This window comes from Miniopterus schreibersii (genome assembly GCF_964146895.1).
Source record: "Miniopterus schreibersii genome assembly, chromosome: 3".
Classification (NCBI taxonomy): Eukaryota; Metazoa; Chordata; class Mammalia; order Chiroptera; family Miniopteridae; genus Miniopterus; species Miniopterus schreibersii.
In genome coordinates, this window is record NC_138103.1 from 3355042 (window position 1) to 3377370 (window position 22329).

The 22329-nt window shown below is 56.0% G+C and overlaps 1 protein-coding gene across 9 annotated transcripts in view; it reads right to left on the minus strand.

Annotated features, from left to right (window-relative positions):
* SCNN1B (sodium channel epithelial 1 subunit beta) overlaps nt 1-21674 on the minus strand; it is a 48693-nt gene extending 27019 nt beyond the window's left edge. The window contains exons 1-4 of one of the 9 annotated variants that reach the window (XM_081132791.1): nt 21584-21664; nt 7484-7572; nt 6758-6813; nt 6466-6611 (exon numbers count right to left, since the gene is read on the minus strand). The gene's annotated coding sequence lies outside the window, so the exon portion shown is untranslated. Of the gene's footprint in view, nt 1-6465; nt 6612-6757; nt 6814-7483; nt 7573-20963; nt 21049-21380; nt 21532-21583 lie in introns of those variants that run through there. The other 8 variants (XM_081132788.1, XM_081132789.1, XM_081132795.1 and 5 more) reach the window with 8 other exon arrangements.
* Between the last annotated feature and the right edge of the window lie 655 nt (nt 21675-22329).

A 22329-nucleotide genomic window follows, 5' to 3' on the forward strand; every position in this document is an offset into this window, starting at 1 on the left:
GTAAAGTCAAACTCGAGTGACTAAGGGAGGTGATGAGGGAAGGGTCCCTCGGAGACCTCTAGGGGGGACACGCAACGGTCCGCTCGAGCTGATCAGAGAAGGTGGCCTCCGCCGGGGAATACAGTTAATTGGAAGGAAGGAGAGGGCGGATTAGTCTACACAGCGCGAGCGTTTGTGCCGACAGGGGGTAGAGGTGTTTATCCCTCAGGGGCTACACCAGAAAGTGGTCACTGGAGTGGCCGGGGGCAGGCAGGCGAGGAGGCTTGAAAGTGAGTTACTCCTGTTGTACCTTTTGTATTTTGGACCATATCAATGTTTATTTAAATTAGGTTTACTGGCGTAACACTGGTGAATACATATCACGGTCTAGCCCACCCATTTATTCAATCAGGAGTGCTGAGCACCGACTGTGTGCCCAGCACTGTCCTGGGCGCCGAGCTTCCACCAATAAGCGAATGGTAAGGACGTGGCCCCAGGCTCTGTGTGGCCTGCATGCCCACAGGAGACAAAAAGTATTTACAAATCGCTTTTTAATTGATGCTGACTGGAGGTATGTTTTAAAAATTCTGTGCGGCAGCCATCAGACTCACGAAGGTTAAAACATCTTGCAATACCTGGCGCTGGCCAAGCTCGGAGGAAAAGCTCAGCTCCGCAGTGTGGGGTGCGGCTGGCGCAGTCACCTGGAGGGCCACTGGCCACCCCTGCGCTTAGCGTGTGCCGTCCACGACCCGCACCTCCACCTCCTGCGCGTGCCATGTGCGGGAGCCTGAGCGCGGGGTGCGAGCACGCCCTGCGGCGCAGAGAGGACGGTGCCTGCAGCCTCAGTGCCCTCAGGCTGGAACCGGCCTCACTGCCCAGAGTGAAAAGGCCGCTGGGGGGGGGGGGTGCGAGCCGCCATCGGGGGGCTGTGGGAGCAAAGCCAGGAGGAGCAGCTGTTTCCCGCTTGCTGGGGGTCGGGGAGCAGCTGACAGGGGCTTTGGGTGAGCAGAGGGGTTAGTGCTCCTGGCCTCTGGGTGACCAGGCTGGGTGGCTGGGCAGGGGCAGCTGAAGTGCCCGCCCCCACTGCCATCAGCACCAGCCGCCTTGTCCCTCGCCCGTGGCGTGCGATACAAATATGCTCCTCCCCTGGTCCCCGGAGGTGCCCGCTCAGAAGGCACAGCTTAGAAGTGGCCACAAGTCCATTCAGCCCCGAAATGCTAAGAATTTACGGCAAAGTCACGCTGCCGCCACGGCTGAGTGCCCTGGGGCAGGGTCACGCACGGGTCACTCTCTCCTGTCTGTGGTGTCCAGACAGTGGCCACACTCCTGCAGCCTACGGAGGTGTCCTCTGGTCACTTCCCCACCGTTTGGAGTGATGTCTGGGGGTGATGTGGGCACGCTGGCAGGCGTCCCACTGTCTCACTCAGTGTTGGGCTAAGGGGGCGCCCCTCTCTCATCCTGTGGGGCGGGGCGGCCTCAAAGGGCAGTGAGGAAGTCCCGTCCACGGCCCGGATGGGCGCACCCCACAGTCTTTGACAGGCCACCAAACGCCCCATGTGAAGGACCCAGGAATGACTTCCATTCCCATTGGGGGACAGGCCCTCGTCAGCGCCTGGCTCTGCTGTTTCCTCAAGGGAGAGGCTCAGTCCCCAACAGGCTGGCCTTCTGGAGCCCCATCTGTGAAACGGGGGTGCGAGTACCCGCGCCGCCGAGGCTGCTGCCAGGACTCAATGCGAGCATGCGGGGGAGGCGCTCGGCACAGTGCCTGCACACACATACAGTTAGTCGGGATACATGGTGGCTACTGTTATTATTATTTTACTCAAAGTGACCCTGAGTCTTCACCCTGGGTTCTTAGGACTGTCATTCATGGGGAAACGGCCAGCTGGAGACATGGCACCCAGGCTCTGCTCCTTGTGGGACTGAATCCTTCTCTGGCAAGAAAATCCCTGGGTCCTCAATATCTCCAGTGGTCCCCAAGGTCCCCAGTGGCTGGCAGCTGGCTTTCCCAGGCAACTCCTGTGAACAGCTATACCTACACCCAGCCTCCTGGCACCGGCGGCCGTGTACGCAGTCCATGCACACGGGCTACCGACAAGACCACTTCCTACACTCGTCCGTATGAAGGGAGACCCGGGGGCGAGGGGTCCCTGCCCTGGAATGAGGCCCTTACTTCCCCCGCAGGCCTCCTGGCCCCTCGTGTCCCTCTGCCAGGTGACAGGAGCCTGGGAGATCAAAGCATTCTGTGGGGCTGACTCTGGCCGTGGGTTTTCCTGTGAAGCCCTTTCTGTAACCCATGCCTTGTGTAGGTTCATCCCACCCCTCTGCATGGCAGCTGCCCACCGCAGGATGCAGGTGGCGAGGCAGAGCCAACCTTGCTCAGAGCTCAGTGCACCACGCACCCTCGCCCTCGGGCACCACAGAAAAGCAGGCCGCAGGGTCCACAAAAGCCAGGCATTTGGGACGAAATGCTCCACCAACACTTCTCAGGGGACTGATGCCCCTGCTGGAAGCAAGGCCTCAGTGGCCCCAAGAACGGTTGCCCCCTGCTTTTCTTCCTGCCCCTCGGGCAGCAGGGAGGTGGGCAGGCGTGCTGTTCAGGCTGGCAGCTGCGGAAGGGACGGGATGAAGCCCAGCCCCTCTTCCATGTGCCCTGCGGTGGTCCTGCGGCGACTGCACCCACACAGAGGGGCAGTGGGGCAGCTTCTTAATTTGCTTCAAGGCACCGCTAGGGTTAGCAGGGGTGGTCCTGCCAACCATCAGGCCTGGCTGGAGCAGCAATGTTGGGCTGAGGTGGTCGCTTTTCCAAAAGAAGAGGCTCCTGTCCCTTGGCTAGACTGCGGGGCAAGTTTCCCCAAGTAGGGGAAGAAATCCAATAGAGACAGAGCGTGTGGGGAAGGCTGTCCCCTGGTTCAGGTACAGGGGAGAGGCTCAGGGCTTCGGCGCTGGAGCCAGGCTCTGAATACAGGTGTGCTGTGCAACCTGAGGCAAGCTACATGGTGTCTCTGTGCCTCTGTTTTCTCCTTTGATTACTGGGGACAATAGGACATCTACCTCTGGGGTGTTTCCTAAACACTGCTCCACAATGCCTCGCTCACAGCAAGATCTGTGGTCTGGTTCCTACTAGCTTTTACTGTTTCAGGGACCTACGCAAGTGAAAAAAATGACTTTTCAAAATATAAACAGAACACACTGTGGCGCTGAAATTGAACAGTTAAATAAACGTCTGCAACATGGGGCCAGCCAGGCGAACGCCACTCAGCTCTCAGGCGGTAATTCGCAAAGGACATGGGAACTCAGGTTTTTGATAGTTAAAAGTTACTAAGATGACAAAGGAACATCTGTCTGCACTTTCTTTGAACTTTGACACATCCCGAGGGCACAGACCCGGGATCCCCTTCCTGGTGACCACCCAACACCCACTTCCTAAGGGTCACTTTTACTAACTCCCACCGCGAGCTGAGAGTCAAAGGCCTAGAACCATTTTATTTTTTAAAGACTGACACACACCTAAATAGGACCATCCACAATGGTGGGAGGTCCCTGGGACTCCTTCCTATGCCAACATGGTCATCCAGAGTCTAAAGAAAATCTCAATTACACAGACCCATTTAAAAATCCGACTTCAGCCCTGGCCGGTGTGGCTCAGTTGGTTGGGCAACGTTGCGTGCACGGAAAGGTTGCCAGTTTGGGTCCCTGTCAGGGCACATGCCCGGGTTGCGGGCTCCATCCCCGGTGGAGGGGGCTGTACAGGAGGCAGCTTATTGGTATTTCTCTTTCTCTCTCCCTCTCCTTTCCTCTATCTGTCAAAACATCAATTAAAAAATATTTACAAAAAACGTCTCACTTTAAAAATCAACGCTTAAGTTGGCACGGGTGGCGAAACCAAGGCCCACAGTCGGGAGGCATCTACCGCAATGCTGCAGGGCGGGACTCCCTGCTCAGGAGAGACCGCCCAGCCCAGCGTCCTGGTGCTGGGCACTCAGGTCAAGGCCCTGTGCTGACTGCTGCTTCCAGTGCCCTCCGGGCCCTTGGTGCAGCTCCCACGGCAAGGAGCTGCCCCCGAGGACTGGGGCCTCTCGCACCTAAGGCAGGCCGCGGACAGAGCTGATGCAGCCGTGGCTCTGTGCTCTCGGGCTCTCGACGCCCAGGGACACCCTGGGTGCTGCCTTCCGGATCTGGGCTGCCACTGGGTACCAATTACACTCTCACTGACTCAGTGTCTTTCTCCACGTTGACTCACCCTTGTTTTTACCTAAAGGCCTACTTGAGCTTTGTCCTGAGCAACAACGTCCACAAAACCACAGGTTCGAGGTTACTAATTATATATATTTTCTAATACAACACGATTACTGGTGAGATGAAAGACACTTGTCAGCGCACCATCTAAAAACCATCCCACGTGCCACACTGCACAGGGAGACAGGTTCAGCCAAGATCCTCCCCCTTGTCTCACAAACTCACCAGATTAGGTAAATACCTCGCCACTTGTGACTCAAGCACAGCCCACCTCATGGACCCCGGGGCCCCTGGCTGCTGTGCCAGGCTTGTTCTTATAAGACCTGTTCTGTTGTTTTTTCACTACCAGTCTGAGATCGCATCAGTCTCCATCCCAGGAGTAGCGTGACACATGTCCGGCCACCCCAGCCCAAAGACCATGAACTCCAAGCCCGATGTGGCCAGGGCTGCCCGAAAAACACCTTCTCTCTGAAAGGCCTTTTGAAGGAGAAACAGCACCTTTCTGGCCTCTGGCCAACACGCTAAGCCTTGGAGGAGCTTTCTTGTCACGAGGCCAGAGTGCTCCTGGTTTGTCATTTCCTTGTTCACCCAGTGGCCAAGTACCATAGGTAGGTTTGAAAGGTGACCACACCTTGTGACGGTGAAACTCGCACCACCCGTCTTTTCTGCATGGACACCGATGCTCATGGCAAGAAGCCTAAACGTACAACACAGCAGAGGCGGCCGCAAACCGTGAGGTAGGCACGTGTGAAACACCGGGGAGCCCTGAATTATTTTTGAAAAGAAACTGGATTTGTGTGCATAGGAAAAACAATCTGCATGGAATTAACCAGAATGACATCTTTGTGTAGAAGGACCTATGGTCATTTTTTAAAAATGCTTTTAGTTTATCTGTGGTTTGTAATTTTCTACAATAAACAGACATTGCTTATATGATTAAAAATAATATATGAGAAAATTATTTTTTATATCAACATGGAAAAAAGTGAGATTATAGCTCTAAGGGGAAAATGAATTGTCAGGAAAAATGGTAGTTAGGCACCTGACGCCTATATAATTTTAATAACCATAGTCACCCCAATGAACCAATTTAAAAAACAAATAAATATCGGCTTCTCAGAATTTAGATGTGACTTTAGGAAAAAGGGAAGGGGTGCTCAATTGACCAGGATTAAGTGTCTAATAATCGGCAGAATGGGCCTGTCAGAGTTCAGATTAGATGTACACTTCAGCCTGTGTCCTAATGTTTTCCAAAACTCTTATAAATTTTTTGAAAAGCCCCAAAGAGAGGCGTGTCAGACCAACTAGGGACATCTGCCGGGGCCTCTAGCAGCTCGACAGTTCTTCCCACGATTTGGGCAGGTACCTTCCCTTCCTCCTGGCGGACAGGGCGAGCCAAAGACGGCTTTCAGAGGAGGTGGCGGCTTCAGAACTCGTATTTCCAGGACGGCTCCTGCCTTCAAGCCCCGCTGACAGAGTCTTGAAGCTCTGTTTGCTTCCTTATTGCCGGGACTCGGCCGCACGGGGCTCTGTCCTGCACGGTCACATGTACACGGGAAACTCGCACCGCCCACCCAGGCCCGATGCCGGGAGCCGCGTCACCGCATCCTAATGGGCAGGCAGCTTGGGGATGCCAGTGGCGACCACACAAGCCCGTGGCCCTCCCCGGCCCAGCCATGCAAGCGGCCACCCGCCCGGGGTGGGTGGTGTGTTGACAGCTGTCGAGGAAGACCGTGACCAGTTTCATTGGCTCCCTCCCTCCCTGCGAGGCTGGAGGCAACTTGAAGGGGAGAGTCTGTGCCAAGCCTCGGAAGGTGCAGCCGTGTGGGGAGGAGGGGTGCAGGATGGAGGTGGTTACCCCACTGGAAACGAAATGCAGTGTCCCTGACGAGAGTCAGAAAAATTAGGTCAACCTGGTAAAAGTGAGGCTCAGGCAGTAGGTCCAGCTCTACAGCTTCTCTGTTTTCCATTCAGAAACACAAATCATTCTATAATTACGCAGAATGTGAGCTTTGGAGTCAGAGCTGGGCAGAGTCTTGGACCCACCACAGCAGCTCTCTGAGCCTCAGTTGTGTCATCTGCAAATGGGCCAGCAATAGCACCTCCCTCCCTGGCCTTTATTTGCAGGGCGGATTAGAACAAGACAATTCCTATAAAGCTCTTAGCACAGTGCTGAGTAAATAAATGTTGGCTATTGTTATGGTTGCTGGGGAAAGAAGGGTGAAGACGCTGGGTTTACAGACTCACCTGCGAGGCTGCTTCAGAAAGGACGGTGCTGGAAGGGGAGTTTCCCGGCTCGATAGATGAATGCTTGGGCTCCACACTGCACTTCCCGGAGGCTCAGCTGTCCCCGTGTCACACTTCTGTCAGAAACTTTCAGCGGCTCCCAGTGTCTGCAGAATAAAGGCCAAGCCCTTAGCTGGCTTTCAAGATGCTGTTCAGCGTGGCCCCAACCTGCATGTCTCTTTTTATTCCCTTCAGCCCCTTTAAAACAGGGTGGTACTCAGGGGTGTGGGTTCAAATCCCGGCTGTCACTTACTCGCTGTATGACTCTGTGGAATTGACTTATCCTCTCTGTGGCCTGATTTTTCCCATCTGTAAAGTGAGGGGGAAATAGTGCCTACTTCATTCCCCAGTCCCCACTGAATGGAAGGCATCCTGTCACCTTCTCTCCTTCCTTTCCACCCCGTAGTCTGAGAATATTTTCTGTGGACCAATTCCTTCTATTTTATTTGCGTCCATCCGTCTTGGATCATAGCTATATATCCCTCTCTAATCTGTCCTGCTGGGTGGGGTGGTCCCTGGACAGATTCCCTGATGCTTGAGTTTGGAGCTTGCACATAGTAGGTGTTCGATAAATATGTCTGGCCTTCAGGGCTGGGGAAGGGTTGATATTTAGCTGGTGTCCTTGGTGTGTTTTCGAGGGTTTATTACAGCTGGAAACCTTCCAGCTGGAAGATGCCTTTTACATAAACATTCTGAATATGACTGCTGCTGTGTGTGTAGGGGTGAGGTGGGGGGGGGGACCTGGTTTCCTTCCAGCCACCTGCCACTTGGAGCTGAACTGTGTCCCCCAAATTCATATGTTGAAGCCCTAACCCCCAGGACCTCAGAATGTGACTATACTTGAGGACAGGGTCTTTAAAGAGATGCTGAAGTTAAATGGGGCAGCAGGGTGGCCCTGATCGAATCTGACTGCCTCCTTATAAGAAGAGGACATTTGGACACCCAAGAGACACCAGGGGTGTGCCCTCCCAGGAGAGACCTTGTGAGGACACCGCGAGGAGGTGGCCAACTGCAAACCAAGGAGAGGCCTCAGGAGACACCTTGACCTTGGACTTCCAGCCTCCAGAACTGTGAGGAAACAAGTTTTTGTTGCTTAAGCCGCCCAGTGTGTGGTATTTTGTTACAGCAGCTGGAGCTGCCTAATACAAGCTGTAATAAGAGAGGGGTCCAACAGGCAAGAGGGTGAGAGGGGGGTGAGGAGAGAGGAGGCCGGAGGACTCCCTCCCGAATCTGAATGGGGAAGACAGGTCAGGGAGCCCCTCCCCTCGAGGAGGGACGGTTTCTGCTTAGCGCGAGTCTGTCCTTTCCCCGGCCCACGGGCTGCACACCCTCCCGTGGAAACGCACGCCGCGCTGCACCGCCTCCTCAGAGTCCTTCCCGTCGCCAGGCTGAAGGCGGTGATAGCAGGGCCAGTGTTACCAGCACCTGCCTCGGGGGCCGAGCGAGGGTCCAACACTTTTGTCCAGAAGACCTTGCATTTTCCTGCAAGTCCTGCAACAGCTTCCCGCAGCGTTTAGAGTAAAACCCAAACTCCTCCCCACTGTCTCGAGGGCACCGGCCTGGCCACTGTGCCCCTCCATACTGTCCCCTCCATGTGCACCTCCTGCCCCCGCCCTTCCTCACTCACGCCAAGGTCATTTCACCACAGGTCCTCAGCGCTTGCTGGTCCCGTGCGGAGCAGCTGCCACGGCTCCCCCGGCTGTGGCCCAGGACCCCCCCCCCCACACACACACGCCCGGCCTCACCTGCAGCTAGTCTGACTCCACAGGCTGAGGTGGGGTCTGATGTCTATGTGTATATTTTTATTATTTTTCATTTTTTTGAAATATGTTTTGATTGATTTTAGAGGGAGAGGGATAGAGAGAAACATCGCTGAGAAAGAGGCATCAAAAGGCTGCCTCCTGCACGCCCCCTACTGGGATCGAGCCTGAAACCCGGGTTTCCTCGTTCATGGTCGTAGCTCAACCACTGAGCCACACCAGCCGGACTCTGTGCATATTTTTAAACCAGAGTCTGGTGCATGGGCAGCACTGAGGACTGCCACCCTCGATCTCCACGGGGCTGGCTGCTGCTTCCAGGCCCCAGCTCAAACGCCGCCTCTCAGAGAGGCCCACTCTGGCCCCCAAGCCCCAGAGCACCCTGGCCCATGGCCGTATTTATTTTCTCTGGAGAACCAACACCATCAGAGACTATCCGATCTATTCGTGTGTCCCGTCTGCCCCTCTCCACCGGATCTGAAACTCCCCAAGGTGTGCACTGGCCTCTCATCCCAGAGCACCCCAGAGCACCCACAGGACCCTAGACCACCCCAGAGCACCCCAGCAGCAGAACTTCTCCATCCAGCACAGAAGCCACTACTCACATGTGGCCACTAGTCAGTGCTGGCCATGCCGCTTGGGGCTGAGATGTGCCCTCAGTGTGAAACACTATCAGACCTCAAAGAAATCACATGGCACGGCCGGTGTGGCTCAGTGGTTGAGCGGGCCCATGACCCAGGAGGTCACAGCTCGATTCCCAGTCAGGGCACACGCCCGGGTTGCAGGCTTGCCCCCCAGCAGGGGGCGTGCAGGAGGCAGCTCATCAATGACTCTCTCATTGATGCTTCTCTCTCTCCCTCTCCCCTCCTCTCTCTGAAATCAATAAAAACATATTTTTTAAAGTATTTTTTAAAAAAGAAATTGTACGAAAAACAGAGACAAAAGATATTAAAAAGTTCTGGAGGGCCAGTGGTGACAGCTGCCTGACGGGATGTACACGGTACCACTGAGCCGTGCACTTAGAAACGGTTACGACGGTAAGTTTTGTTGCTGTCCTTAATTGTGTTTACCACAATTAAAATTTTTAAAAAGATGTGTTGACCATAAAAAATCTCATTAATAAGTTTTAGTATTATACGATATGCTCAAGTGATGATACTTTGAATACAGAGGTCCATAAATATATTAAAATTAATTTCACCTTTTCTTTTCATTTTAAAAAAGTGTTGCTTTTAGAAAACTTAAAGTGGCTTAGATGGGTCACACTTGGGGCTTGTGTTATATTTATATTGAATGACACTGGTCTAGAACCATGGCCAGCACACAGTAGGCACCTAAATAAGAGTTGAGTATCAGAATGAATACAGTTGCTGCCAAACAGGCACTGATCTCGGCCAGGCTGCAAGAGAAAGGGAGGGAGGCTGCGGCAGAGCAGTTCACACAACCAGCGGCGGCCACCGCTGGTCGAGCACCCACCGGGTGCCGGGTTCCGCCTCGGCACCTTCCTCACACTTCTCACCTAACCCTCCAACGGTCCCGAGTTTGAGAGTCCTGATTAACGGTAAGGAAGGCACCACCCATCGCTGCCTCCACAGCAGCCAGCCAAGGTCACCGCTGGTGATGGGAGCCAGGGCTTGCACAAGGGCTGCCCAAGCCTCCCCATACGCCCACCCACCCCGGGGCCAGGCCCCACGTGCCGCCCTGTCACATGGGACTGCGTGGGACAGACAGCGGGCAGGGATCTTTGAGCCGATGAAGAGCCCCTGTGAGGCAGCCAGTCTTTGCCCGGAAGGGTCCAGGAAGGGAATCAAATAATTCATAATCTCTGATCAACTCAAGTTCACCCATCCAGATCTGGCTGCCAGACTCTCAGGTTCAAGGACTCCGGGAAACCGGTCCTGGCCTGGATGGTCATTCTTGTTCAAGGCAGTTGTGGGTGGCGCTGGGCCCAGCCTGACCCTCGAGAGGGCCCTGCCAGTGTTCCCGGAGCCGCAGCAGCCACGGCTCTCTTTGGGGTGTGGCCTCTCCCCTCCCACCCTGTGGCTGGAGGCCTGGGTCCACCCAAGACCCCATATCTGGGGCTCGAATCTGCAGGGCCCCCTGCGGTATCTCATGGGAGACCTCCTCAGAGGCCTTCTTTGGAGGATGGAAGGATCAGAACCCGTGGGAGTGGAGAAGAGCTTTGCAACACAGGTACAGAAAATTCTGCCATCTCCAGACTCCAATTGTCTTTAAATTGTGGCTTTGAACTTGAGGAAACTGGTTAAGTCAGGTCAAAGAGACAGCTGACTGAAGAAGCCAAGAAGGACCTGATTCCCTCCGCAATGCTGGCATCTGAGGTCGGAGGGAATGAAGACCCGCCGACTGGGCATCTCCAAGCCCCGCCCCAGGTGAGCCAGGGAGTAAGGCACAGTCTGCACAGCCTGGAGCGGGGTGCGCAACGGCTGGCTCCGGACAAGAGGCGGCAGCACAGCCTGCGGACCTGCTGGAAAGGCTGATCCTCTGGTCCAGCCGGGCCTCCGGAGTCAGAAACTCTGCATTTCCAGTCCCCAGGAGACTCTTGGCCATACTGAAGTTTGGTACCCAAGGCCTGTAGTCTTACTACTCCAAGTACCAGGCCCACCAGATCAGCACCGTCTAGCAGCTTGTTAGAGACGCAACACCCGGGCCCGCATGACCTACGGATTGGAACCTAACCCCCCCCCCCAGGGGGACGCATGTGCCTGTTAGAATTTGAGAGGTTTGGGGCTGGATTCCTTACCATTAAGTCAGAACTTTAAGACTCAAATGCTTTCGGGGGCCACGCAGGTGGTGTTAAACAACAAAGCCAAGAATTTGCCTGGCCAGCGTAGCTCAGTGGTTGAGCATCGACCCACAATCCAGGAGCCCGAGGTTCGATTCCCGGTCAGGGCACAGGCCCGGGTTGTGGGCTCGATCCCCAGCAGGGGTCGTGCAGGAGGAGCTGATCAATGACTCTCTCATCTTTGATGTTTCTCTCTCTCTCCTTCTCCCTTCCTCTCTCTGAAATCAATAAAGATATGTTTAAAAAATAAGAACAAACAAAACAATGAAGCCGAGTCAGATCCACGTTACGGCCACTTGGAAACATCTGCTCAGGATCAGCCAGATCCTCAAGAGAATCTGAACCCAGATGCCAAAGTGAAATTTCCTGATTTAAAAATTACTGTGTGGGTCACACAAAATAAGGCCCATGGGGGCCAGCCGGCAACCCTGCCCACAAGCCTGGGGCCAGAAAAGCTGCCTAGACTCTGGGTAAATTTTCTGAGCTCTGGACAGCGCTCCCAGGTGTGGCAGGAGGCACACAGCAGGTGCTGGGACGGAGGTTCCCACTCAGCTGCATAGTGGATCTGATACCTGGCTCTACCCTCAGGCAGTCTGACTTCTTGGTCTGGGGCATCACCTGAGCACCAAGCTTTTAAATAGTCCCCAGTCATTCTGACATGCAACGGAGTCTGGGAGCCACGTGCCAGAGCAGGGTCAGGCGGCCTTTCAGTGAAGGGCCAAGCGGTAATAGTTCAGGCTGGGTGGGTCCCGTGGTCTCGGGCAGCTACGTGCTGCCACAGATACTGTTAAATGATGCAGAGTCGTTGCGTTTCCTTAACACTTTATCTATGAACACTGAATTTTGAACTTCATGTCACTTGCATGGGTCATGAAATATTATTTTTCTCTCGTTTTCTACCAACCATGGAAAAACCATTCTTAGCTCACAGGCTGTACAAAAACAGGTGGTGGACTGAACTTGGCCTTGGGGCTCTAGGTTGCTGACCTCTGGTCTAGAGGAATGAACTGAGGGCATGGAGGTCTGGACTGCAGCCCTCTTCCTTCCTGGCATTTACTTCAAGAATCTCCCCCTCCCCCCCAATCTCTGAAACCTTAGTAGCACCTGACTATGGAAAAGTTATGTTGACAAGTCCCGATCAAGTATTGGCTTGATCTGGCTCTGGGCCAAAGACTTCAGTTTGGGCCCCAAATCCTTCATCGCCCTGGCAAGATTTCAGGGAGCTGCCTTCCAAGGGGCCACTCTGAGCCCCACCTCCCTGGCTGGTGATGTCACTGACCCTTAACATGCAGTAACCATGTAACTACTTGGCGGACACTACTCTTAAAGCTTTACCTGCATTTGTTTCCTTCTCACGGTAACTCGCCAGAGAGGGAGGACTAGGATATACCCATGTGTATTATTATATACCCATTTTTTAGATGAGGAAACTGAGGCACAGAGAGGTCAGGTGATTTGCCCAAAGTCACACAGTGAGGGCAGTGGAGCAGAATTGAACCCACATCTGGCTGGCTCCAGGGCCTGCTCTTATAACCATTTTGCTATATTGTTTCTCAATAATCTATGTCAAGGACAATCTGTAATCCATCACCATCACCGGTGACGCAATGCCCAGGCACAGGCTTCTCAAGGACAAGCCTTGGGCAGCAAGGCTCTCCGTGTCTTGATTGGCATCCAGACCCTGCTCGATCTGCCCTGAATTGCAGCCAGGCCTGGGGCCCACAGATAGATTCTGTACCCTCTCCAGGAGGCGGCTCACAGAGCTGCTGCGGGTGGTACACTGCACAACTCTAGGGGGCATCACTCACCATGTATTCTACGTGAATGACACCCCTGGAGCTGTGGAGCACGCAACCCACAATCGTTCGCAGCAGCCCTGGAGGCTGGAGGTGAGATGCTCAGGGCTGCCTGGCATAGGATTGACCTTAGGTGCCCACCATTAGCGCTCAGAAACATATCAGAAAGGTGGAAGGGCCCAGAAGAAAATGGCACCATGGGTAGCGGGGGTCTGGGCTGGCAGCTCTGGAGAGCTGTGTGTGTCCGGAACAGGGATTGGCCAGCTCCTGCTGGAACCGCCTCCATTCAGCGTGGAAAAGGGTCCTGCCCCTGGTCTCTCCCAGGCTGGACGGTGGCAGCGCCAGCTCTGAACTCTCAGCCCTGTTCCAGGTGAGAGCTGCCCCTCTCGTCCCTCCACACCCTGGTTACTCAGGAAGAAATAAGGGCCCTTGAGTGGTCTCTCCAGTCCTGCTGCCAAGCGCTGTTCTCATGCTGGCTGGGCAGCACCTGCCCCTCAACATTCAGAGCTGCTGGGAGCTCCCAACCAAATGCCCCAAGCTCTCCCCTTTACTGCTGTTCCCCTTGCTGGAGTGTTCTCTTGTGTTTGTTTTGCTTTTATGATTTGAGCCAGGCCCAGTGCTTTACATGCACCAGCTTGTGTGATCCTCATCGCCACTCTAGGAAGCGGGAACTGTGATCACCCCAATTTACAGCAATAACTCTGAGGTTCAGAGAGGTTAAGTCACTTGCCCAAAGTCACACAGCTAGAAAGTGTCAGAACTAAGAATCAAATTTGGGTCTTTCAGACTTTAGAGACCAACCTCTTAATCTTTCTAGGAGATGGATGTGTCATGTCCTCTGGGTCTGTTTTCCCATCTGCAAGTTGGACCTTGAGCCTGGGAAGTACCCATGATATTGATGCTGGTGATGCTGGGAATAACAGTGATGATGAAGGTGATGGTGATGACGGTGATGGTGGTGGTGATGGTGGTGGTGGTGATGGTGGTGGTGATGGTGATGGTGGTGGTGGTGGGGATGGTGGGGATGGTGGTGATGATGGTGGTGATGATGGTGGTAATGATGGTGATGGTGATGATGGCGATAACAGTGATGATGAAGGTGATGAAGGTGATGGTGATGATGGTGATGAGGTGGTGATGGTGGCGGTCGTGGGGATGGTGGGGATGATGGTGGTGATGATGGTGGTAATGATGGTGATGGTGGTGGTGGTGATGGTGGTTAGGATGATAGTGATGGTGGTGGTGATGAAGGTGGTGATGGTGATGATGGTGGTGAGGATGATAGTGATGGTGATGGTGGTGGTGGTGGTGATGGTGGTGGTGATGGTGGTGGTGGTGATGGTAGTGGTGGTGGTGGTGGTGGTGAGGATGATAGTGATGGTGATGGTGGCAATGATGATGACAGGGTTATTGCACAAATTAAATGAGATAACCCAGGCAAAACATTGTACCTGTTCTAGAGTAAGCGACCTATTAGTGTTGGCTCAGCTGGGCTCCTTGTGCCCTAGGCCTCCAGAGTGAGTTCCAATGCCTTGGAGTTTATTTAAAAAACCTTTCTCTTTAAGCACTAGGTGAAAGTTGTGAATCAGAGACAAGGAAGGGAAAAGGGTGATGTTTTCTCCCTTGACTCCTCCTGCTTTCTGTTAAGTCTCCATTTCTCGCCAGCCTCTGAAACCCAGCTTGGCTGTCCTGGCCTTGGGCCCAGGCTCTTGGATGGCCAGCTCCCAGGCCTCCAGGGAGATGTGGAGGCTGGGAATCTGGTGTCTAGGAAGGTGAGGGGTGCTGCCCACAGCCACACGCAAGCAGGGCTCTGGCCTGGCCTCGTTGTTGGGGCGATTAGGATCTTCACCCACACAGCAACTCAGGGCAGATCTTGAGGGAGTGACTGCTGAAAACATACATGGCTACAGGTGAGCCAAGGCCTTCCAGAGCCCTGTCACGGAAGAGAACTTTCCACTCCTCTTCACAGTCACCTTTTACATGACACCTGGCAACTGAGAGGCGGGGAGTAGGCTCTGTCGTCAGACTGCTTGGGCTAGAATCCGAGCCCCACCATTTGGTAGCTCTGTGTGACCTCAGCAAGTTACTTAGCCTCTCTGACCCTGTTTTTCCATCTGCAAAATGCAGACAGTTGCAGCAGCTGTTCCACTGGACTGTTGGAGGGATACAATGAGATCCCTCATGGGAGAGCTCAGTTTCTCCGTGTGCCAACCAGGGAGCAGAGCTGTACCCAGCCCTCATGATCGCAGGAAGAATCCTGCGAAATAGCACGTGCCTGGCAGGTGGCCCATACTTAACACTGCTTGTTATTACCATTATTACTGCAGTGGAGAAAGCACACGGGCCCATCAGCATTTATTTGATGAACTGTATCAGGAGTGTAAAGAGAAACCAAGGCCGTTCACCACTGTGTGTGAGCAAACAAAACAACATGCAGCGGAACCACATGTGGCAACGGGAGGACTTCAGGTCGGGGGTTTAGCCAGCTAGACGCTAAGATTCAACAGGAACACAGCTCGCCCCTCAGGCAGGCAGCACTGGCCGGCGCCAGTGGGAGTTCAGGAGTGGGAATGGGGACGGGGAGCGGGTCCCAGGACAGGGCGCTGAGAGACGTGGCTTGCTCACCACTGTGTCTCCAGCACCCAGCGCTTTGCTGGCACTCACCCATCCGTTCATTCGTCATTCATTCATTCAACAAGCATTCATTCAGTGTTACTGGGAGCGGAGGCTGCAGAGTGGAGCAGTGAACAAAATAGAAAAAAACCCTCGCTCTCTAGTTTACATTCCTGTGAACTAGTGTTGCAGCATTCGGGAAACACTCCCTAAGTAATCACTAATGCTCGGAAATGTGCCCCATTACCCACCCCCAGGTTTTGCCTTCTAGGCCTAATGTGCCTAATGCCTGGCATCCCTTGGCCAGGGCATCATCTGTCATCTGGTGTTGGAGGGGTCGGCCAGGTTCCTGCTCCAGCACCCAGCAAGGTGCAAACCCAGTCTGCTCTCCACCTGACTGACCCTCACCGCTCCCTGGACACCCACACTCAGGCCCCGATTGTGATCTTTCAGCTTTCCCTGAATTCTGCAGGTGAAGGTGTTTGTGTCTTTTCAGCCCCAGGCCTCTCCTCCCACGGCCCACCCGCATCCTTTCTCCAAGTGCAAGAGCAATTTAATGTTTCTGAAGTTAATCAGAGCAGTGAGAAGGGTGAGGCCAATGACTGGGAGTCAGTGACCTGCTGGCCACTGAGCTCAGGTGCTGTGCACTGAGCCTGCTGACACCCCCCCTGCCACGCACCCGAGGGAGGTCCCATCTTGGTCCCCCATCCACAGGCCACGGTCAGGGTTCAGAGGCTCAGTGTCTTGCACAGTCACACAGAGCTGAGCTCCAACTGCAGCCTGCCTGCCTCCCAAACTCTTGTTAACACAAATGCCTGTCTGAGGAAAATTACAGAATCCGGGGATTAAAACCCTTAAACCTTGGCAGTAACACTTTAAGGACCAGAATTGTCTCCTCAGGGAACCCCTTCTTCCATTAGGGAGCACCAGCCCCGTGCCAGGCACACTCCAAACATTTTACACCCCACATGTCTAAAGCAGCCCTTCAAAGGTACCTGTGGGCCCACAGCCTCAGCCCCAAAGGTTCTCTGTGACCTCTCCACTGACCAGACTCCCCACAGCCTCTATCCAGGTTCTTTTCACTCCCATGCAAACCCGGAGAAAGGTGCTCCCTCCTAAGTTGGGAGTGGAGCTTTTCACCTAGGAAAATCAACAAACTCTGCACACAGACACAGGTGAGATCCACAGTGGAATTTCAGGAATCAGCTTGGGTGAGGGGAGCTGGTTTCTGGAGGCTGCAGCCCAGCCCCTGCTTCAGGCCCTTGATGGAGCCAAATCTGACACAGCTCATGAAGGAGGGTGCACCCGGCTTCCTGGACCTTAGCCCTCCTTCCAGACCTCAGCTTGGGAGTGAGCTCCCCGAACATCAGGAGTAAGCAAGGCTGCCTGAGCATCCCAGCAGTCTACAAGGCTCCCTGATGTCCCAGCCTCCGAATCCTCAGAGAAGCACTGGGGGAGGAGAAGGTGGGGCCTGAATTCACGTTCTATTGTTGTAACTGTGTGGCCTTAGGGAAGCCCATGAACCCCTCAGACCTCAATCTCTTCCTGTTCCCCATCAGCTGGGCACCCCTTATATTACTTCAGCCTCCCCAAACTACCTGCCCCCAAACCCACCCCAGGGAACTCCTCCAGGCTCAGCCCGGCCCCGTGGCTGTGTCTTAGCTAAAACACTGTTCCCTCACTGTGAAAAAGAAGTTCCCTTTTTGTTGTTGTTAATTCTCACCCAAGGATATTTTTTCCATTGATTTTTTTAAAGAGAGTGGAAGGGAGAGAGAAAGGAAGTGGAAATCAGAGAGAAACATCGATGGGAGAGAGACACATCAACTGGTTGCCTGCACAGGCAGGGAATCCTGAGCTGTGAGTGGGACGGAGGGTGAGGCTTTGCTTGGTGAGAGCCCAGCCCCGCTCTCACGGAGTCCAGAAGGGCCGGGGCACCCACAAAGGGCCTGCGGTACACTCGGCCCTCAGCTAGGCTGCAGAGACGAAGTCAGCCCAGGTCCTACCTTGGGGACGCAGGAAAGAGCAGACATCACAAAGGAGACCTATGGACAGCTTTTATGAGCCCTATGCTCCTTTTAAAACTTTAGCTTTCTCCCACGATTTTAAAAGTGGGAGATGTCATATAAAACTCTGTATTTCTGGACCCTCTTGAGAAAAGAGGATCGGAAAAGCTGGGAGCCAGCTTTTCCAGGCCCAACATGTGGCTTCCCCTTTGGATGGGGCGGGAGCCCTCCAGGGTGCCCCGGTCCCCACCTGGCCCACCTCTCATTCTTAAAGAGCAGCATAGCGTAAAAGCTAACAACCCAGCCTGGCCAGGCGTGGCTCAGCGGCTGAGCATCGGCCTAGGATCTGGTTCGATTCCCGATTCCCAGTCAGGGCACATGCTCGGGTTGTGGGCTCAATCCCCGGTGGGGGGCATGCAGGAGGCAGCCAATCAATGACTCTCATCATTGATGTTTCTCTCTCTCTCTCTCTCTCCCTTCCTCTCTCTGAAATCAATAAAAGATATATATATTTAAAAGGTAACAACCCAGACACCACAGCCAGCATCTTCCCCCAGCTCTGACACAGATGAATTGTATGGTCTAGGGCAAATTACTTGGCATTTCTGTGACTCGACTTCCTTATATGTAAAACATCAGTAATAAGTAACATGTCTCAAAGGGTTATTTCAGGGAATTCAATGAGTCAACAGCCTAAACCTCTTAGAGCAGTGCCTGGTGCATGGGCAACACTGTGTGTTGACGCTGATGCTGATAATGGTAGTGTTAGCTGCCTGGTAATTTGTAGTCCAAATTGTACTCCATATAAAACGCTATGGAAACACAAGTAAAGGAAGAGGGGAGAGAGAGAAAGTAACACTTTGAGCTCCTTCTTCAAATCAGAGGCTGCAATCCTAGATACTTTTTCTGCCCAAGGACAGGAAGAGGACATTTCAAGAAAAGATACAAGAGGAGGGGACTTCTAAAGTGGGTTTTGAAGGATGAAGAGGAGTTTCTCTGGAGCAGTAGCATGAAAAAGGCATTTCCACACAGAGATAACAACTCTTACAAAGGCCTGGAGGCTTGACCAAGTGAAGCGTGTTTAGAAAGTGACAAGCAGTCCAATGCAGCTTTGAAGTAAGGTGCCTCAACTTGTAGGAGAGACAGAAGGATGTGTCTGGGCGGACAGAAAGCGACCTTGCAATCATGATGGGCTTGTGGCAGGAAAGGGGATGCACATTTCTAATACACCTATTGTGTGGAGGTGCTCTTATAATCACTGCCCCTGTAGTCTTCACATGCCCCCCGGGAATTAGGATTTGTGAACCCAATTCTGAGTTAGACAAAGGCTCAGGGAGGGTGACTCGCTTGCCCAAGAGCCCACACAGTGGGTCCGTGGCAGAGGTGGGGTCAGACCCCAGATCTGTGTGATTCTAAAGCCCAGGCCCCCTCTCTGACCTCGGTTTTCTCAGTGTAAAGTAGAGACTGGACCCGAGAGCGAAGCACACAGCCAAGCACAGTCCCTGGCACAGAGCGGGTGCTGTTGTTATTTTGATTGGAAGGAAGCCTGCACTCGGGAGTGGGTGAGCTCCCAAATGGTGGCTCTGAGCATCGCCCCAACCCAGGGCCATCTCCGGGCCTGCCCTGCCTGGGACAAGATTTCCTGCACACCGGGTGCTGACAGTGCTCTGCACCCTGTTTGCTTGTCCCACTGACCCACTCAGCAGTTCCGGAGGTTGCCACTGTCATCACCCCCATGTTACAGGTGAGAAAACTGGCTCAGGAGTGGGAAGGGAACGGCCCCGGCTAGGAAGCGGCGGAGCTGGGATTGTGGTCCAGGCACCTCAGATTCCAGCCCTGCTCCAGCTGGCAGCTATCGGGCACTCCAGCAAATGCCTGATGGTACTGGCCCGTGCCCCAGGGCACTGGACTCCCCGACATAGCCCCGACCCGATGAGTCTGTGGTCCCCCAGCAGGACCCTGGACACTCCTGTCTGTCAGCCATGGCTCCTAATTCCTCTGTCTCCCATCGGAGGGTGGGGGTAACATGGAAACTCTGCCCACCGAGGCCTGGTCAGGCAGAGCTTGTGCCTGGCAGTCTCAGGCCTTTGGGCTCAGCAGGGACCGCAGCTGGGGGGGTTTGTGTTTGTACCTGTCCACAGCCAGACGGGTGCGCATGCATGCACCTGTGCATGTGTGTGCATGCAGTGCACATAGGTATGAACATGCGCACGTGTATGTATGCAGGCAGGGGGCACACGTGTGCATGTGTATATGCATGTTTGCCTACACGGGCAGGTGCAATTGAGATGAAGAGAATTTCCCCCCCAAATTCAGATCCTGTGAAGTTAGTTTAGGGCAAAGAGCAAAGTACTCTTACTTAACCCAGAGGAATTTACGCAAAAGGCTGCAATAAAAACCAGTCCCTCCATTTTTATGACCTAAACACCCATCAGGAGGCAAGGCCGGGATGGAGGCTGACCGGGCAGCTAAAATCCATAAGCTAGACTTATACGCAGCAACCTGGGTGACTCTCCAGGAAATAACGGGGGGGGGAGGAAGGCGACGGAGGATTTGGACGGATTCTGCCTTTTCTCTCCAGCGGCCCGCACAGCGCCAGTTCGCAGGCTTCCTACGGGCAGGAGAGGCCCAGAGGGAACGAGCCAAATTCGGGGAGGCGGGGGGAGGGGCGGGAAGGTCATGGACGGAGCTGGGTGGATCCTCGCTCCTCTTGGAATTACACGGGGGGGGGGGGGTAGGGAGGGACACCTAGGTCTGGGGGAGCCTTCGCACAGCGCCCCCCTCAGGGCTCCCTGGTGGAGATGGGGTGGGATGCTGTCGTGCTTCCCACGGATGGGAGAAGCTCTGCTGCTTCCTCCCTAAACTCCCCTGTGCCTCAGTTTCCCCCACTCCACGCTGCGCACCCTCTGGTCCCAGCTTCTCCCCCGCGCCGCCTCATCCACGCGCTAGGACAGTCTCTGGACACTTGCCCTCGGGGGAGGGGCTCGAAGGGGCCGGACCCGGCGTCCTCCTGGGACTCCCGGGGGTACTGAGAGACGACGCCCGGCCCGGGCGGCGCGGGTTCAGCCCCGGCGAGCTGGGGTCCGGCCGCTTCCCCGCCCTCCGCCCGCGGGGCCCCCCGTACGGCGGCCAAGCAGGCGAGGGGAGGCGGCGCGGCGAGGCCAGCGAGGTCCAGCAGAGCCGGGCCCGGGGCCCCGCGCCAAGTCCGCGCCCCCAGCGCGCTGCGGCCGCCCTCCTGGACGACGCGTCCCCGCGCCCGCCGCCCGTCCCCGCGCCCCGCCGCCCGTCCCCGCGCCCCGCCGCCCGTCCCCGCGCCCGCCGCCCGTCCCCGCGCCCCGCTCCCGGGGCTGGTCGCACCCCACGGAGCTCCCCCTGCGCCCCGAGACGGGTCCCCGCAGTGCCTAAGCGCGCCGGCGGGGAAACCGAGGCCCGGGCAGCGGAGGGCGCCGGCCAGGGCCCCCCCGCGCCCGCCGCGTCGCTGTCGTACCTGCTTCCCGGGGCGCTCGCGACGGCTCGCGGGGTCGGACGCGCACGCTGGCGGCGGCGGAGTCGGGCTGCGAGCGCGCGGCGGGCGCAGGGGCGGCGCAGGGGCGGGAGCCGGAGCGCCCGTGGGCGGGGCCCGGTGGCGCCCGAGGCGGGCCGCCCGCGCAGCCGGCTCCCGGCCCTCTCCTTCCCCTCGGGGGCACCGAGCTCCGGGCCCGCGCACGAGCCCACCCGCACGCCGCGTCCCCGCACACCCAACACCCAGCCCCGCCCCCGCCCCCGCCGCGCACCCCGCGCGCGCATCCCGCTCTCCCTGCGCGCACAGACGCCCCCACCCGCGTCCCCCAGACGGACGCCCGCCCCGCGCAGCCCGCAGCGGCCCGTCCCGCGCAGCCCGCCCCGCGGTGTCCCCGGAACACACCCGTCACGCGCCCGCCCCAGGCACAGACTGTTCTCTGGAAAGGTGGGGGTTTCGGGGGAACAGAGACGCGCGCGTCTCGCTCCACCGCTGGTTGGCTCGCCGCTGCTTCCCGAGACCACCCTTCCCTCGGCCCCAGCCGCCCTCCGAGGTCACGCCCAGGTCCCCAAAGCCCCGCCTGGGCACCCGGACTTCGGACGGCGGACCTGCTGGTGGCCTCTGGCGGCCGCCCCGGGCTCCCACCCCATCCCGCTTCAGCCCCGCGCCTGCCGCCCCTCCTCAGTCTCCCTTCCTTCCCGCCCCCCCTCCTCAGTCTCCCTTCCTCCCTGCCCCCCCTTCCTCAATCTCCTTTCCTTCCTGCCGCCCCCCCCTTCCTCAGTCTCCCTTCCTTCCCGCCCCCCCTCCTCAGTCTCCCTTCCTTCCCGCCCTCCCTCCTCAGTCTCCCTTCCTCCCTGCCCCCCCTTCCTCAATCTCCTTTCCTTCCTGCCGCCCCCCCCTTCCTCAGTCTCCCTTCCTTCCCGCCCCCCCTCCTCAGTCTCCCTTCCTTCCCGCCCCCCCTCCTCAGTCTCCCTTCCTTCCCGCCCTCCCTCCTCAGTCTCCCTTCCTCCCTGCCCCCCCTTCCTCAATCTCCTTTCCTTCCTGCCGCCCCCCCCTTCCTCAGTCTCCCTTCCTTCCTGCCCCATCTCCTCAGTCTCCCTTCCTTCCTGCCCCCCCTTCCTCAGTCTCCTTTCCTTCCTTCCCCCCCTCCTCAGTCTCCCTTCCTTCCTGCCCCCCTCCTCAGTCTCCCTTCCTTCCTGCCCCCCCTTCCTCAGTCTCCCTTCCTTCCTGCCCCCCCTTCCTCAGTCTCCCTTCCTTCCTGCCCCCCCTCCTCAGTCTCCCTTCCTTCCTGCCCCCCCTTCCTCAGTCTCCTTTCCTTCCTGCCCCCCCTCAATCTCCCTTCCTTCCTGCCCCC